The 18,658-nt window shown below is 34.5% G+C and overlaps 1 long non-coding RNA gene across 1 annotated transcript in view; it reads right to left on the reverse strand.

Moving 5' to 3' along the window:
* Positions 1-18,658, reverse strand: part of LOC110466033 — a 33,851-nt gene that overhangs the window by 13,558 nt on the left and 1,635 nt on the right. Inside the window, exon 2 of the long non-coding RNA XR_002464688.1 lies at positions 9,886-10,029. This is a non-coding gene — a long non-coding RNA (uncharacterized LOC110466033). The remainder of the gene's footprint in view (positions 1-9,885; positions 10,030-18,658) is intronic.

The raw sequence follows: 18,658 nt of genomic DNA on the forward strand, positions 1-18,658 counted from the left end.
ACCCTTTCACCCCTAATCCCTATGTAACTTCAGTAAACTCATCGTTGCTTTGATGAGTCCATTTTGGTTTACAGTGCTTAAAGGGCTAAGGAGTAAACTATTGGCGTTTCATGGTTTATAACTTCAGTACTACAGTGTACTATTAATCATCACGATACAGGCGAACAAAATAATTTGAAATGATACACAAGGTCTCACAATTCAATATATATACCGTTTCATGGTTTGGTTAGATCGTGTTTTAAGTTCTATGAACAGCTAGTCATTTAAGAATGTGCCAGGTTTTGGTGGTGGAGGAAAGCCCGAGTTCCTGGAGAAAAAAAATCACCGACCGGCGGCCAGTACCTGACGACTGCCCCTTGTAGGTCTCGAACCTCGATCTCGGCGACGGAGGGCTAGTGGTAGCAGAATGTCAGACGCCTTAACCATTCGGCCACAACTCATGTAATTAGGACTAGGTCAAGGTGTATGGTCAAGTTTTAAGGCAGCCACTTATAGTCTAACTTTGACAACATAAATATTTCTATACATTGATAGCGAGGTGTTGGATTTAGGTGTAGGAGTTGTGACAGTCCTTTATACTTTTATATGCAACAGTATTCAATCATTTTTACCTAAAATACCTCTTTTATATACATAGCTTTGCATGTATTCTTATAAACCAATCAATATTGCCTTTTTAATTCAACTACCCTGATATATAACCAAGCTAAAAACTTAACTAACTCTTAACAATACGGAACTGTTCTAACCGTCATATTATTTTTAATATATGCTTTTAAATGTTATAGTAATAATTATATAAAACGTTTCCACCGGTCAAAGGTGAAAGTCCTTACCTGTACAGGTGCACCCAGCTCGTTAAAATTATCCAGGTAACACACAGCGTACCTGTAGAATACATGTAAGGTTCCTGTGCTGTGTAACTTGTATAGGCTAACAGCTATATGGTTCCAAAAGCTTATGTCAATATTGTCACATACTTCAGACCCAAAATACTGCGACCAGAAACTCACTCAACACTTTTATATACATCTTATATGCGAGGCACCAAACGGGGGTAACATTTCCACCCTTCAAAGACAGTACAACTCAAAATTATCACTACACGAGGCTCCAAACAGGGGTAACATTTCCACCGTTCAAAGACAGCACAACTCAAAATTATCACTACACGAGGCTCCAAACGGGGGTAACATTTCCACCCTTCAAAGACAGCACAACTCAAAATTATCACTACACAAGGCACCAAACAGGGTGCAATTTTGTACCCTTTGAAGACAGAATAACTCAAACTTGTTATTAGAACAGGCACCCTTTGGGGTAATATGATTTTCATCTTTCACCCCTGAAGACACATTTGAATTCAATGGGTAGAATAGTTCTGTTATGAAATTTCAGGGGTGAATGAGTTAAAGAATGATTGAAACGATTCAAGAATTTCCATACCAAGTACCAAACCAAACCAAACCAAAAATGAATTCATCTTTTAAATCTAAAGACAGAATTACTTGAGATTTAATTCCGTGAAAGGCGTCAAAGTTTTTGACCCCCATCCTTTAAATCTCCAGAAATAATTACGTAAAGAGATTTGAGTTTGTTTAAACACTTTGACAAAATATAACATCAAACAGGATACAATTTCCATTCCTAAAAGGGCCTTACAGAACTTGTCAAACATTTAAGAACAAAACAAATTTAGGGTGGGACATTTATATGCAATTGGTCTTCCTTCAATAGTATTTAGAGGTAGTTTTTATGACAAAGTTTTTTTACAATTATACCACTGGAAGGACTAGGATAGACCGTGATACCTTTATTTCTGTAAAGGAAAAATTTCTCCAAAATAGCTGGCAAAAATCCCTGATCACAATTTACATGCAGTTTTATCCTTCAACCTATGGAGGCACGGTAGTATAGTGGTAGGACACCGGGCTCGTGACCGAAGGGTTGCAGATTCGAATCATATCACAGCACTGTGTTGTATCTTTGAGCAAGATACTTTACTCTGCTTGTTCCAGTCTACTCAGCTGTAAATGAGTATGTGGTTGGGCAGTGCTAGAATTGTTGAATACTAGCCGTGAGCGCCAAAATGGCTGCACCGGTGCGACTGTATGCTCCCCAGGGAAAGAGTTGAGAAAGATATTGGCTAGTTGTAAAGGCCCTATAACCACGGATAATAATTTGTGAACCGCATTGAGACGACCTACAAACAAGGATGCAATGAAATGGTATATAAGAACCTTGAATTATTAGTATTATTATAAACCTCCCGAGTCAGCTAGGACAGCTACTTTCTTTTTTACAGATTTTTTCCTATTTAAAAAAACCCCAAAACCACCGACCCTGATGTTTTTCAAGGAAAAACAGGAAACACATATTTTTTTGGCCTTAAATATATGATACAAAGCAAAAATAAGTAAAACAATATTTATTAAGTTTCCCCGCCAGGTGCCCCAAACAAAGAGGTTCATAAAATCTGAGGACTACTTGTAAGGTGGCTACCTAAACTTTACCATTCCTCCAACCTGTCGCTGCACGTGTAGAAATGAAAACTTTAACTCATTCACCCATGAAGACACACTTAAACTCTTCCAATTCAAAGGTTGGAACAGTTCATTATGAAACTTTAGGGGTTAATGAGTTAACAAAGTTATCAGAACCTTGAAGGGTGCAGACAAGGCTCCGTTCTAATCTTAGTCTTATCAGTGTTTGTTTTACCACTACACAAGTCTAGCACATGTCAACAGGATTGGGTAAGACATCAGCTCGGTCAACTGGTATACCTTTTATTTAATTAAAGACTTCAGGACATTCATTTCTTCTCAATTTTAACAATTTTTCTTTCCTGCTCAAAGTTTTAGCACTCTAAAGCGCTTTAGAGTTTCTTATGTTAGCTAGTTGGGCGCTATATCAAATGTTGTATATTGTTATTAAATTAGAATAGTTTCAAGTAGTAAGACACTAATTTTGTTGAGCCCAACCATTTTTTGTTTGTTTTTTGTTTGTAACCGATTATAAATTGACCTGTCCAACACTGAATGTTGCTTGTGAAGATCTTGCTTCTGAAGGTAATATCCACAGCTCATATACTTATTTATAAACAGAACATTAGGCTATAGGGTAGTGTAGGGAATCAGGTGAGAAAATAATTGTAATATCAAAACTTTGGTGAGTTTATTTGAAATATATGTGAAATGATGATGCACAAGGCTAGAAATAAGAACATACAATGTCCGTACATCGTTTCAGAATACTTTCGACCTACATGCTGAGCAAAGCAACACTTCGGCTATGTTGCAGTCTAAGTACATTTAGCATATTTAAGCAGTTTTCGATTATTAGAGCTAGTAAATGAGCGATGACTTTTTCATCAAAATCGATTGACTTTCGACTTCTTTCGATTATCGGAACATAACTACTATAGAGGACATCACCTACTATTGCAGTGGAAGAAAATTGCACCACAGTTTTACTTCATTTTCAGCAGTGTTCAAGCTTAACGTAAGACCCATACACGATCACCATGATAAACACTATTCTGTCTTTGCGTATTGCAGAGTTATTTGCTCTTGTGAGCAGGTATTGATTGTTACATCATTTGTTTGTGAGAGTAACGTTATCAATTTTTGAGAAAACGACATAATTTTCTCACACAAACCAATGACGTAACAATCAATACCTGCTCACAAGAGAAGATAATTCTGCAATACACAGAGACGGAATAGGTGATTGGTAGTGATGAAAATTGATCGGTTTGCTGTTTCCCATCTCTATTATAAATTACAAATTCTGTAAGCGATATAATTGCTTTATTACTGAAATGAAAGTGTCAAATGTATGCAATGTAAAGCATGCATTGAAAGTGATTTTTTTTTTCATGTTTTTACACGATTGACAAAACAGCATAAAATTGCTTCAAATCCATTCATCATAAAAGAACAAAACCTAATGTATATATAGTGAACAACTTTGTCAATTATCTCATTCACCCCTGAAGACATATTTGAACTTTTCCAATTCAAAGGTTGGAATAGTTCATTATGAAATTTCAGGGATGAAAGAGTTAATGTAACAGTTATTATCTCACTTCATTTGATTATTCACTTCCACTAACTATAAACCAATTATGAAATTGATCATCATTTTACTACTTCAGATTACAAACATATCATTGATTGTGATTTAAAACAAACATGTCATTGATTGTGAGTTTAAAACATATCATCGATTGTGATTTTTAAACAGACATATCATCGATTGTGATTTAAAACATACACATCATTGATTGTGATTTTAAAACAAACATATCATTGATTGTGATTTAAAACAGACATATCATTGATTGTGATTTAAAACAGACATATCATCGATTGTGATTTAAAACAAACATATCATTGACTGTGATTTAAAACAGACATATCATCGATTGTGATTTAAAACAAACATATCATTGACTGTGATTTAAAACAGACATATCATTGATTGTGATTTAAAACAAACATATCATTGATTGTGATTTAAAACAAAAATATCATTGACTGTGATTTAAAACAGACATATCATTGATTGTGATTTAAAACAAACATATCATTGACTGAGATTTAAAACAAAAATATCATTGACTGTGATTTAAAACAGACATATTATTGATTGTGATTTAAAACAAACATATCATTGATTGTGATTTAAAACAAAAATATCATTGACTGTGATTTAAAACAGACATATCATTGATTGTGATTTTAAACAAACATATCATTGATTGTGATTTAAAACAAACATATCATTGATTGTGATTTAAAACAAACATATCATTGACTGTGATTTAAAACAGACATATCATTGATTGTGATTTTAAACAAACATATCATTGACTGTGATTTAAAACAGACATATCATTGATTGTGATTTAAAACAAACATATCATTGACTGTGATTTAAAACAGACATATCATTGATTGTGATTTAAAACAAACTGCCTATCACTAGTCTTAGGAATCATTTACTTTATAGACCAAATTGTCTGTAAAACAGATTTATTTCTTTAATTAATAAAGATAAAGGATGGACACGGTTTACTCGCTCGAGTTCGGTTCGATGAAATGTATGCTAACAATTCTTAACTCCACAGAGCAATGTGCACCATCAGCGCCACACTATCATCAATTCTACCTACAGGTCAAACATATCACTACACCGTGACCCTAGAATTCCACAGGGACAACGGACGGGCAAGGATTTGGAGATATCTAACAATACTTGTGATTGGCTTGCAGATCTGAGACAATGGCAGTGATTGGCTATCAGGTAGGTAAACACGGTAGTGATAAGCTACCTGGACAGGTACGGTGTTCGGCAAGCAGCTTAGCAGATAGAGCAATGTTTGTAGATAAGGAGTATAAGTAGAACGGTTTAGTGTTACCTGGCAGGGCCTGGCTAACGATAGCCAGGTGAAAATCACACAGGTACGCATTGTCTGCGATAACATGCAAATAAACAGGCAGCAAGCAAATCAACGACAAACGAACGTTTAAATGACTCGGAAACGATATACTCAAATAAACGACAACAAAACTAGCATAAGACAAGGGAAAGTTTAAATGGCGGAATCAGAGTAAATAGATGGAGGCTGGTACCCTGCGACAAATCTACGACAAACGAATGTTTAAACGCTTGGTAGGTAGGAGAGTCAACAGAACGAGGGCTGGTAACAAAGGGCTTACGTAGGACGGGTAGGGGGAAACCCTCCTCGCACATATCCAGGCAGATACCAGGGCAAAACTGTCCAAACCTGACAGGCTATTTTAAGGAGTCGTTAATTGCAAAAATATTGTGTGATTTTAACTCATTCAACCCTCATTAGGTGTCAATTTCTAATCATAAGGTAACATTTGAGTCCAAGTGTTCTGTGTTTTACCTCCAACAAAGAAGAGTTCAATTCAGTGAAGCATTTTCCTGATTTATTTTAGTTGTTTGTCAATCTACCACAGCAAAGACTAAAGATATCTATTGATAATTTCCCTTCATGAAAGTATTTTCAGGTAAAAGGAATTGCTCAGAGGACTTAATTATTCATTAATGATTATAAAGCAGGGAACTTTTCCACTACATCATTTCATTTTTATGCTAGTACTTTTCTGCAACAGTAACGGAAATAATTTCAAACTTTTTTGAATCCCCTAAAAACACCTGCAATTCCCCCCCCCCCCCTTTTTACATTANATTAATTATAATACAGTTACAATGTATACATAACACCTGCAACTTCACGTCTAAAAATAATTTGAAATATCATACCACTATCCAGACACAAACAATATATTTATCTTGGCCTAACTAATGTCATACTTTGTGTATTATAGCTACAGCCATATCGACCACCACTTCTACCATCCAGACAAAAACAATTCGCCCACCACTATCCAGACACAAACTATTGATTTATCTTGGCCTAACTAATGTCATACTTTGTGTATTATAGCAATAGCCATATCAACCACCACTTCTAACCATCCAGACAAAAACAATTCTACCACCACTATCCAGACACAAACTATTGATTTATCTTGGCCTAACTTATGTCATACTTTGTGTATTGTAGCTATAGCCATATCGACCACCACTTCTAACCATCCAGACACAAACTATTGATTTATCTTAGCCTAACTTATGTCATACTTTGTGTATTATAGCTATAGCCATATCAACCACCACTTCTAACCATCCAGACACAAACTATTGATTTATCGTGGCCTAACTTATGTCATACTTTGTGTATTATAGCTATAGCCTTATAGACCACCACCATCCAGACACAAACTATTGATTTATCGTGGCCTAACTTATGTCATACTTTGTGTATTATAGCTATAGACACATCGACCACCACTATCCAGACACGAAACAACTTACTTATCTTGGCCTAACTTATTTCATACTTTGTGTATTATAGCTATAGCCACATCGACCACCACTATCCAGACACGAAACAATTTACTTATCTTGGCCTAACTTATTTCATACTTTGTGTATTATAGCTATAGCCATATCGACCCCCACCATCCAGACACAAACTATTGATTTATCTTTGCCTAACTAATGTCATACTTTGTGTATTGTAGCTATAGCCATATCGACCACCACTCCTAACCATCCAGACACAAACTATTGATTTATCTTTGCCTAACTAATGTCATACTTTGTGTATTGTAGCTATAGCCATATCCACCACCCCTCCTAACCATCCAGACACAAACTATTGATTTATCTTGGCCTAACTTATGTCATACTTTGTGTATTATAGCTATAGCCTTATTGACCACCACCATCCAGACACAAACTATTGATTTATCTTGGCCTAACTTATGTCATACTTTGTGTATTATAGCTATAGCCACATCGACCACCACTATCCAGACACGAAACAATTTACTTATCTTGGCCTAACTTATTTCATACTTTGTGTATTATAGCTATAGCCATACCGACCACCACTATTCAGACACAAACAATTTATTTATCTTGGCCTAACTTATGTCATCCTTTGTGTATTATAGCTATAGCCCCATCGACCACCACTATCCAGACACAAACTATTGATTTATCTTTGCCTAACTAATGTCATACTTTGTGTATTATAGCTATAGCCTTATTGACCACCACCATCCAGACACAAACTATTGATTTATCTTGGCCTAACTTATATCATCCTTTGTGTATTATAGCTATAGCCACATTGACCACCACTATCCAGACACGAAACAACTTACTTATCTTGGCCTAACTTATTTCATACTTTGTGTATTATAGCTATAGCCATATCGACCACCACTATTCAGACACAAACAGTATATTTATCTTGGCCTAACTTATGTCATACTTTGTGTATTATAGCTATAACCATACCGACCACCACTATCCAGACACAAACTATTGATTTATCTTGGCCTAACTTATGTCATACTGTGTGTATTATAGCTATAGCCTTATTGACCACCACCATCCAGACACAAACTATTGATTTATCTTGGCCTAACTAATGTCATACTTTGTGTATTATAGCTATAGCCATATCGACCACCACTATTCAGACACAAACAATATATTTATCTTGGCCTAACTTATTTCATACTTTGTGTATTAGCTACAGTGCACAGAAATGCACCATATCTAATAATCATGAACGTTGGAAAAAGCTGAAATGGCTTTACTAAACCATAATATAGGTTAAGCTGGATTGTCTATAGAATTCTGTCGGTACAGTCAGACTAGATCTGAACCTACAGACAGAAACCATTCAGCATGTTACTGCATGTTTATAAGCTTGATAATCTTCAGGCTTTGTGTGCCGGTATAATATGCACACATTTTTCAAAATTACCCTAACAGTTTAATTGGATAATCTCTTCGCATTATTTGTGAACAGACAGTCAAAATTTTGTATAGAATGGAAATTACTATTTGGAATGAAAAGGACAAAAAAAAAGTTTATGATATGTTTTTCAATTTCCCTACCTACAGTTTTTTCCCCCCCAAAGCTTTACTTTTATATATATTGCCTATAAATAAGGTCTTTTCGGTTGTGTAGTCGGGGGGCACAGTGGACAGCACACTCGGCTTGTATGAAGACGGCGGAGGTCCAACTCTTTGATCAGACTTGAACAGTATTGGGTCACTTGCCCGATCACATGGGTTTTCTCTGGGTACTCCAGTTTCCTCCAATATTAATAACCCTGCAGGCACAATCCCATCCGGGCCACCACGAGTGATAAATATACTCTTGTTTCCGCTATAACCCTACCTGCCGTAGATTTTTGTGCCTACCCTGAAGTTTTATTGGTATTTAGTGATATATGTATGCATTGTTAAAGTCAGAACTCCTGCTCTATAAAAGCAAAAATATTTTCCAAAATAAAACTACCAACCTACCCTATTTTTTCTGAGGATGATAGCGGAAACACAAGTAATTTTATTTTTGGCCTAAGAAGTTTGAACCATCAAGACCAGTTACTACAGATCCAATATATTTAATATCTTCGTATCTTGACCTTTCCTGACCCTCTCCACTGTTTCTATAGAAACGGGGACCAGGCCACAATGTGTGGTACATCTTCTAATTCCTATAATCTACAGAACAAGAATCAACAATAAAAATGTACATTTTTTACGACAATTGAAAAGCTTATATACAATGCTGTTGCTCAGCACAAAATAGAACTTGCCGGTTGCCAGGATACCAGAAATTTCGGGGATTAGATCATCTATAAATCAAGTCCTTACAAACCACTTCACACCTAGGAAATAAAACGTGAATCAAAGTAAGATTTGGATATTCCTGGTGTAGTTGTACGTTCTTTAAATTTGTTACCTGATAAATCATACAGATAAATCTGTCTGTACACATCGTTACAAACGGTGGTCTACAACAGATGTGTTACATAACCAAAAGAATTTTTTACTTTTTTTTGAAAATGGCAAAAAACAATTCTGGAAATACCTTTACTCATTCAGCCCTGAAATTTCATAATGAACTATTCCAACCTTTGAATTGGAAGAGTTAAAATGTGTCTTCAGGGGTGAATGAGTTAAAACTAAATAATGAACTAAATTTAAGTTTACTCATCATTGTTAGTATTGTTTTACTATAGAATATTCAGAACTCCTTTTTAATATAGAAACGTTGGACATTTTAGTAATGTTACTTTCAATATATACTACAGTATGTTTTGTTTCATCCTGGATACTCCTGGGCTTACACTCGCTAACGATCGTTGTACTCCTGGAATATGTACTGGCAAAATCGAATGATGAGAAATTTGTCCAATAAACTCTCAACAATATGTTAGTAGAATAAGAACAAGTTGTTAAATTGACAAAACTTACCATTGCTAAGTGAATTTCAGGACAATTTGAGACATCATTGATGATCAGATGTACTTCAGTTTATGTCCAGGTGTGGGTGTATCTTACAACTGGACAGTAGGCCTGGGGTTTTTGGTTTTGGTACTGGTCTAGTCAACAGATTTCCTGTAATTTTGAAGTATATATTAATACACTAAGTATAGTGCACTATACTATCGTTCATTTCAGTGTGTCATCTGTGCTAATATTAACTCATTCACCCTGAAATTTCATGATGAACTATTCCAACCTTTGAACTGAAGGAGTTCAAATGTGTCTTCAGGGGTAAATAAGTTAATTAGTGGTGTCACAATACGACGTCTACTTAAGGAACCCTGTCCCACTAAACTGTGGAGTCACAATACGATGTCTACTTAAGGAACGCTGTCCCACTAAACTGTGGATTTTTTTACATACAGTAATTAACCTCCCCTTAATATTGTTTTGGATATAACTGTTAACTGTAGCACAGTTGGGCAAGAAGACTTCCATTGACTACAAACGTTGCTCAGTCTGTTAAGAGCGACAGTATAACAATCTGAAATCCAGGGTTTGAATCCCGGTCCAGCCCCTTTGAATTTTTTTACACTCGAGAGTCGGGACATGTGCATCAATCATCTTTTTCTCAGAGCTGACAGCCGATATGTACATACGTTTGTGATTTTTTCCAAAATGAAATCAGGGGAGTTTCTCCCAATTCACCCAGAAATAGCTCTTAATGAACATTTTTCTAGTTTGGCTCATGGGCGAATTTTCACACACTGGGACTGTTACAATCAAATTTCCAAGATGGCTGTCAACCTAGTAAAGCATTCCGAGTTACAAATGATTTCGGTGCACGGTGTAAGTTATACCGGAGCATTAATACAAAGTACATTTGTTGATGTATGTATATAGTACACCAATTTATCCCGGTCTCCTGTTAAATGCTACGCAGTGACCGCATGATCCAATCTCAAACTGTTCACATTCAACTACAAATAAATATTCAATTTGTTATCAATTTGTCGGGTAACACAATTTAAAACCTGGTGTTGTATTCTTCGAGGTTGTGAAATTGAAAGTGAATTCTAAGCGACCGTATTGGAAATGTCAAACTTGCAATAGCTTAAACTGCCCCAAAAAAGGTTTCTCTAAAGATTTTAAAAGTCAAATAAAAACTGATGTTGACACATGCATTCAGTGTCGAGTCCCTTCAAAATGATGTTAAGATTCCATCTCCTATGAACAATTTCCCTGACATTTCTCTGTGGTATTTAACTGCTCTTCAAATGTGTACTGTAAGTTAGGATCTAATAGCGAGTAATACAGACGGTTTAATCGGTTGTTGAAAGTCGGCATAACATCGGTTTGATCTTGTCAAAATATTCATAACCATGTTTTTTTCCAGGATTTCTGAACATTTTACGCTATTCACAAGTCACAAGAAAATATACCATGAGTTTGGAATATATTAAATTTTTGTCATATTGGGAAAACAAGACACGTTTTAGCTTGGGGAAACAGCCTGTATTCAGCTAGCGCTGTAAAACTGAGCAAAAAAAACATCAGTTTAGGGTACATGGTAAGAAAATTTAAGGTAAAATGTACCTGGTATATTCAACAGATATTTTTTTTCTTTCAATAAATCGTCATTAAAGGCTAAATCAAATTGGTTTTAATTTTTGTCACCGACTCATTCTCACAAATGGCTTTTCAATACTTGAAAACGAGACACTTATTTCATATTTAATGAAACTTGATTCTTAGCAGGGCAAGGAATACTGCAGGTACAACGACCTGGGACCAGTAGATCTCATCTCGGTCTACTGACAAGTGTCTAGGTGTCTAGCATTGACAGGCCAGTGCAAAATTTCCTTTTTCCTTTTTAATACATGTACATGGAAAATCCTGGAATTTGAGAGCATGCAGTGGGCCATTTTTAGCAATTTTTAGTCAATATCAAAATTAAGAAGGGACATTCAATGTAAAATAAGAAAATTTGAACATGGAAGGGTCAATTTCATTTTTTAGGGGTCAATGGCCCCCTCCAGGATTATCCCTGTATATGCACACAGCATACTGATTTACCAATAATCAATAAACAAGGAACAGGTAACAGATAAAAAGACCATGATATTATAAAGCATGTTTCATTCAAACTTCTGACCTCAGAATTTAAGGACTTTTCAAGGGTTTTTCAAGACAAATTTTGAAAATTCAAGGACTCATTTATAAAATATCGCAAAATAAACAAACAATTTTAATGAACAACAAGGCCTTGATGGGCTGGGGTTGAAGGAAAGTCATCGGCATCCGTGTTTGGATTTTGATTATGAACAGTTGAGGTAGGTCTCGATTCAAACTTTGTCTCAGGTGACCTAATAAATAAATATACAAATATACAACATTTGATATAGCGCCCTATCTAGCTAACATAAGCCACTCTAAAGCGCTTTACAGTACATAGATATACAATTTTATGCAGTCAATACAATAAGCATACATATATTAATCAACACAATATTGAGGAATTCACAGGAGCTACCTTATCGGGCGATAACTATGCTAGTCAGGCATGTATTGTATGTAAATGCTAGTTATTGGACCAGCGTTTCTCCTCTGGGCAGGCGCTTGTTCACATCTGCATGTCCAAAGGCCCAGTCCAGTTGAAGTAATCTTTAACCCTTTCACCACTGTAGACCATAATGAACTCATCCCCATAAATACATGGTAGAGTCTACTCAAGTTACCTAAGAGTGACAGGGTTAAATTTGTTCTTGTCCTAATTAGTGTAGAAGATCGACTTGTCAAGCTAACCATGAATGATCAGACCGAATCAGATCCCCACAATCTTTTGTTTTTTTTGTGGGATTTATCATGTCACGCAGTATACAAAATGTAGACAGGCGTATTTATCATCAATCTTCAATAACCGGTCATGTGCACTACACATTTTTTTGTGCATTCACGTCATGTCAGAGTAGGCATTATATAAATTAATTAAAGGCAACTTTACTGAAGAGTTCAAACCTTGGTGTCAAAATTATATTGCATTATATATACAAGATCAATTTTGAATTTTCAATGATAGTTTTCTCATAATAATCTATATAAAGCTTAACACTTAAAAATATCATGGGACATCAAGATATTGACAATCTAGAATGTGTTGATGAACAGCATATTTTATATACAGTGATCACTGTAAAGCAATTGAAGCAAAATAATTGCATTTGTCGACTGAAAACATATCACAGTATGTCTAATATCCATTTCATGAATCAATTTAATTAAATTACCTGCTAGGAAACCCAACATTTAACATGGTGGGATATCAGTGTGATGAATATTTAATTAAAATTTAATTTCCTGAATACCTATTCTCGATACATACACTTATTTTTGTTACCAGATGCTGTGATCACGCTAGGAAAAAAATATCTTTTTTAAGGTGGCTCGACACATCGTCATCAGCGTCCATTTTCGTGACGTACTTCCGGAAAAAGTACAGCTCGGACTCAATTATCTTGATCGAAATGTGCATGTACACCGTGTCGTCATTTCCGTTTTGCGTATCGGGTATTCAATATCGTAGTGCAAATTATAGTAACACCTGGGCCGTTTGCGTTTAAACGGTCAAACCGATCGGACCACTGTTGTTCGTTTATTAAATAAGGTAAGACCTAGTTATCTGATGCTGCTTTCAGGCGAGCCTTGAGAAAGCCTTGCAAGTCTTGCATACACATTTGTAGGTCCGCCAGGATTTATACCCGGAATTGTTACATTTATAAACGGTCAAACCGGTTGTTCCGCATAAACGAACAGGCCCCTGGTAAACAATAGTACACGTGCGTGCCGATGATATGTCAACACCCGATATCGAGATTTTACCGGGAAATGTATAATCACACGTACTTCAGGAATAAAGCTTTCCAATTCATTGACATAAACAGACTCACGGGAAGACAGTGACATGAGACCAGACGACCTCAAGAAGGTCATATAGGAAACACATGGAATGCGGACGTACCAACCTCATATGTGCATATCACGTGCTTACACGAGTTCATAAGCTGAGGGAGTTTCGCTCTGTCGATTAAATCGTGTTTACAAATGTAGTCTACTTACTCTGTGAAAATAATGTTTTGTAAAATATCAAGATACCTATGAAATGCATGTGTGAGGGCACGTGAGAACGGCATACCATGCGATAGCCTCTGGTCACATATGTACCTGACATGTAATTATAAATATACCGTGAGTTAGCGGACTGTGGAATGATGTCCAAAGTGTACATGACTGAGGGTAATTTGGTTCCATTAAAGAACAATAAATTGATAATTTTGATATCATATTTTTGATTTATTTCCATCATTTGTTATATGTAAACAGAGACAACTGTCATTGTGTAAATGTCATCCCTCTGCAAAAAGTTCCGATTTTTTTCAAGGAAGATAACTCTCACCCGGATCAAAGTGATTGTAAAATGTAAAATAAATTAATTATAAAGCCATTGTGTATATTTTGTTCAATTTCCCACTCTATATGTATAGATCTGTGTGTCCTGTTTGCTTTTAGCTTGTAGATAATCACTTTTATCCGTTCAAATTCAATAAAAAACACTTTGTGTAACATGTGTTACATATTTTGTGATAAATAAAATATTTGTAGGATTAATTATAAATGCTTCTTTTCATTTTTTTATTGTTTTTATTGTTCCGAACAATGCCACACACAAAAAAAAACGGAAAATATTAAAAGTGGCGAAAATTCAATTTTTTGGTATTTTTTCCAAAAAATTCCCCAAACTATCGGAATGTTTAGATTTTCATAAAATTAACTCTACATAGTTGCATAACCATTATATGAAAGTTTCAACGAATTTTGCTGGTTAATTGCGAAAGTGTGGAGCCACCTTAAGTTGCCAAAAAACACTTTTCTTTTTTTAGAAAATTATTGAAGGATTATACATGTTTAGCAACTTTTTACTGAGCAATACACAGTGATTTGGACATCCAATTTGAATAGTGAAGTAATGTAGTAATTTATTTTATACAAATTTTTTTTGCATTCATTTACATCGACAGTCAAATATGTTTCAGTTTAACCAATTATATTCTACTTATGTATCCTTTATTTTCTATTTTTAGCACTTTAAAAATAAGCTTAATCATTCTGTACCTGTAACAAACTGCTATCATCTGATCAGAAATAAGGTATATTTTTACAACCCATTGCCACCTTTAAGTAATTTATGACAGAAATCTACAGTATTTGGTACCAAAATGCTGATGTACCAATTAACATTCTTAATGGGGAATTAAATTTGGGAGATTGACAGCTTGCTGTATCTGGAGCTAGTTGTGCTGGTCTCATTTTGTGGACTGATTGGAAAAACAAGATGCCACCAGGTAGCCATCTTGGATTTTGAGAGTGTAAGACTGTTGAGGGATCATTTTCGAATTTCATATGAAGGCTTTCTTTGGCCATTAGATGCGCATGTTTTGTTTTTGGAGTGATCAGGAAAACAATATGGCCAGCAGGCAGCCATTTTGGATTTCAAGACGATTTTGTCCCTTTTTTATCAAGAAGCACTAGTACTAGTAGTTAATGAAAGATTTTTTTTCAAAGGGAGCAATTGGAAAAACAAAATGGCCACCAGTCAGCCATCTTAGATTTTGAGAATTCATGATTGTTTTCGCTACTTCTCAAGAATTGCTTGAAAATTCTTTTGTTTTACAAATTTCATTAGTAGGTTCCTCTATTCTATAATTGTGCATGTTTAATTTTGAGACTGATAAGAAAACACAGATGGCCACCAACAGCCATCATGGACTTCGCGAGTTAAAGTATGGGAAAATAACTATAAATATGAGAAAGGAGGAAAAATTGCATCTCAATAATTTTGCCTAACTCGTTTATACCAATTATGGTGCTTTTTTAATTCATTGCCAAAAAAAATCCAGTCTGTATCTACCATCTCAAATCATGGAATGCATTCTCCAAGATCTTATTGTTTTTCTTCTTACCAGTAATTGTGTCAAACTTGTTTTAGAAAGATTAAAAAAAAATCAAGACCTTTAAAATTTGATAAAATAATGGGAGGGGTTTTCCAGAAGCAACAAGCTTTTTAACTATTGCTTCCTATACATAATGGTACATCAGATCTGACACCAAAATGTAAAGAACTTTAAACTAAATGAGATAAACCTTCAAAAAACTACTGGAGTAGACCGAAATAGTCGAGATGTTTAATTTTAATGACCAATCTGATTAACATCTCTTTCAAAACAAATCTCATGCATTATACCCGTTTGTCCTACTTATCGGTATATTGTCTGGTGTTAAAAACAGGGTTGATCATACATTCCAAGGGGCCACCCAGGGGTAATGTTAAGTGACGAGAATCACTTCAATTTTCATATTTTTTTCAATTATCAGCTGCAACACAGAACTGATCGATTATCAGACAATTATAATTTTAAAACTTGATTGATAATAATTGTCTGGAATTATAAACTTTATATTTAATTCTAAATCTTGAAATTTTGTCGCGCTAGAACAGAGTAAATTTTTAAATATAATCCTTCACTACAATTATTTAAATTGAAAATATATTCAAAATGTTTATTCATCACAAATTACAGTCGTGACCTATCAAGTTTACCTAGTTTAAACAAGGAATGAAGCATATCTTCTTTAACATCAATGTTCAGCATTATCTGGTATATTTTAACTTTTTTGCTTTCAAGTATTTTAATAGTTATGTAAGTATTTAGAATGGTGTTATGATAAAAAAAACCTTTGTGAGCCTTTTTGAGCAGTCAAAATGACAGGCAGGTTTACTAATCAAGAAATCTAACTCGTAATAAAGAGACAAGAATTTGTCTTGTTTTTTCAAGCCCATGTTTGTCTTAAAAAGATTAATTTGATCAAAGGGTAAAAAAGGTCGTCACAGAATAGCTAATTATCTCGTAGTTAAATCTTAGAATGAAATATATCTATCACCATAGTAGTTGTAATCCAATACACTGTTTAATGTACTCATTTTACATTATAAATTATTCATCGGACATACATCGGGGGTCTCAATACTAGGGTGTGTTGTTTTTGCAATGATACTTTAACCGATATTGAGCACAATTTGTTTTTTAGCTCTCCATTACCAGGCCAAAAGTTCCTGTTTTGTTTCTCCCTATGTAAGCTACCAACTATAAGTTAATAGTTACACCTACCAACAACTATAAGTTAATAGTTACACCTACCAACAACTATAAATTGATAATTACACCTACCAACATCTATAAATTGATAATTACACCTACCAACAACTATAAATTGATAATTACACCTACCAACATCTATAAATTGATAATTACACCTACCAACAACTATAAATTGATAATTACACCTACCAACATCTATAAATTGATAATTACACCTACCAACAACTATAAATTGATAATTACACCTACCAACATCTATAAATTGATAATTACACCTACCAACAACTATAAATTGATAATTACACCTACCAACATCTATAAATTGATAATTACACCTACCAACAACTATAAATTGATAATTACACCTACCAACATCTATAAATTGATAATTACACCTACCAACAACTATAAATTGATAATTACACCTACCAACATCTATAAATTGATAATTACACCTACCAACAACTATAAATTGATAATTACACCTACCAACATCTATAAATTGATAATTACACCTACCAACAACTATAAATTGATAATTACACCTACCAACATCTATAAATTGATAATTACACCTACCAACAACTATAAATTGATAATTACACCTACCAACATCTATAAATTGATAATTACACCTACCAACAACTATAAATTGATAATTACACCTACCAACATCTATAAATTGATAATTACACCTACCAACAACTATAAATTGATAATTACACCTACCAACATCTATAAATTGATAATTACACCTACCAACAACTATAAATTGATAATTACACCTACCAACATCTATAAATTGATAATTACACCTACCAACAACTATAAATTGATAATTACACCTACCAACATCTATAAATTGATAATTACACCTACCAACAACTGTAAATTGATAATTACACCCATTCTTGGAAAAGCTGTCTTGAAAATAACATTCAAGATCATCCCTCTCCGTTCTCAACTTTTATCCAGCAATTTTTAGGACATGTTGATTTTGTATTGTATTCAGTACACAACAACTAACCATTGAAACAAGGCACAACATATTTTTTTTTCAAACTTCCTGTTAATTTAAAGCCATAATATTTTCTATTTTTGTTTTTCCCCATTAGTTTGGTTTGGTATTATTTAACGTCCTATCAACATCTTTGGTCATTTAAGGACGGCCTCCCCTATGTGCAAGATGCATGCGTGTAGTGTATAGGTGTGTGTTACCCACCATCAAAATTCAACATTTTTTCATTGACTTGTGTCCACTTGACTCATTCACCCCTTAAATTTCATAATGGACTATCCTAACCTTTGAATTGGAAGAGTTGAAATGTGACTTCAGGGGTGAATGAGTTAAATCTAAGAAGTTGGTGAAATGGTTATAAATCAATAGTAGAGCCAGCAGACTAGCAAGACTGCACCTCAACTTTTTGCCATGCCATGGTACTTAATGTTACCTAGTCATGATACTTAATGTTACCTAGCCATGATACTTAATGTTACCTAGTCATGATACTTAATGTTACCTAGCCATGATACTTAATGTTACCTAG

Source organism: Mizuhopecten yessoensis, unplaced genomic scaffold (genome assembly GCF_002113885.1).
Source record: "Mizuhopecten yessoensis strain PY_sf001 unplaced genomic scaffold, ASM211388v2 scaffold11113, whole genome shotgun sequence".
NCBI lineage: Eukaryota > Metazoa > Mollusca > Bivalvia > Pectinida > Pectinidae > Mizuhopecten > Mizuhopecten yessoensis.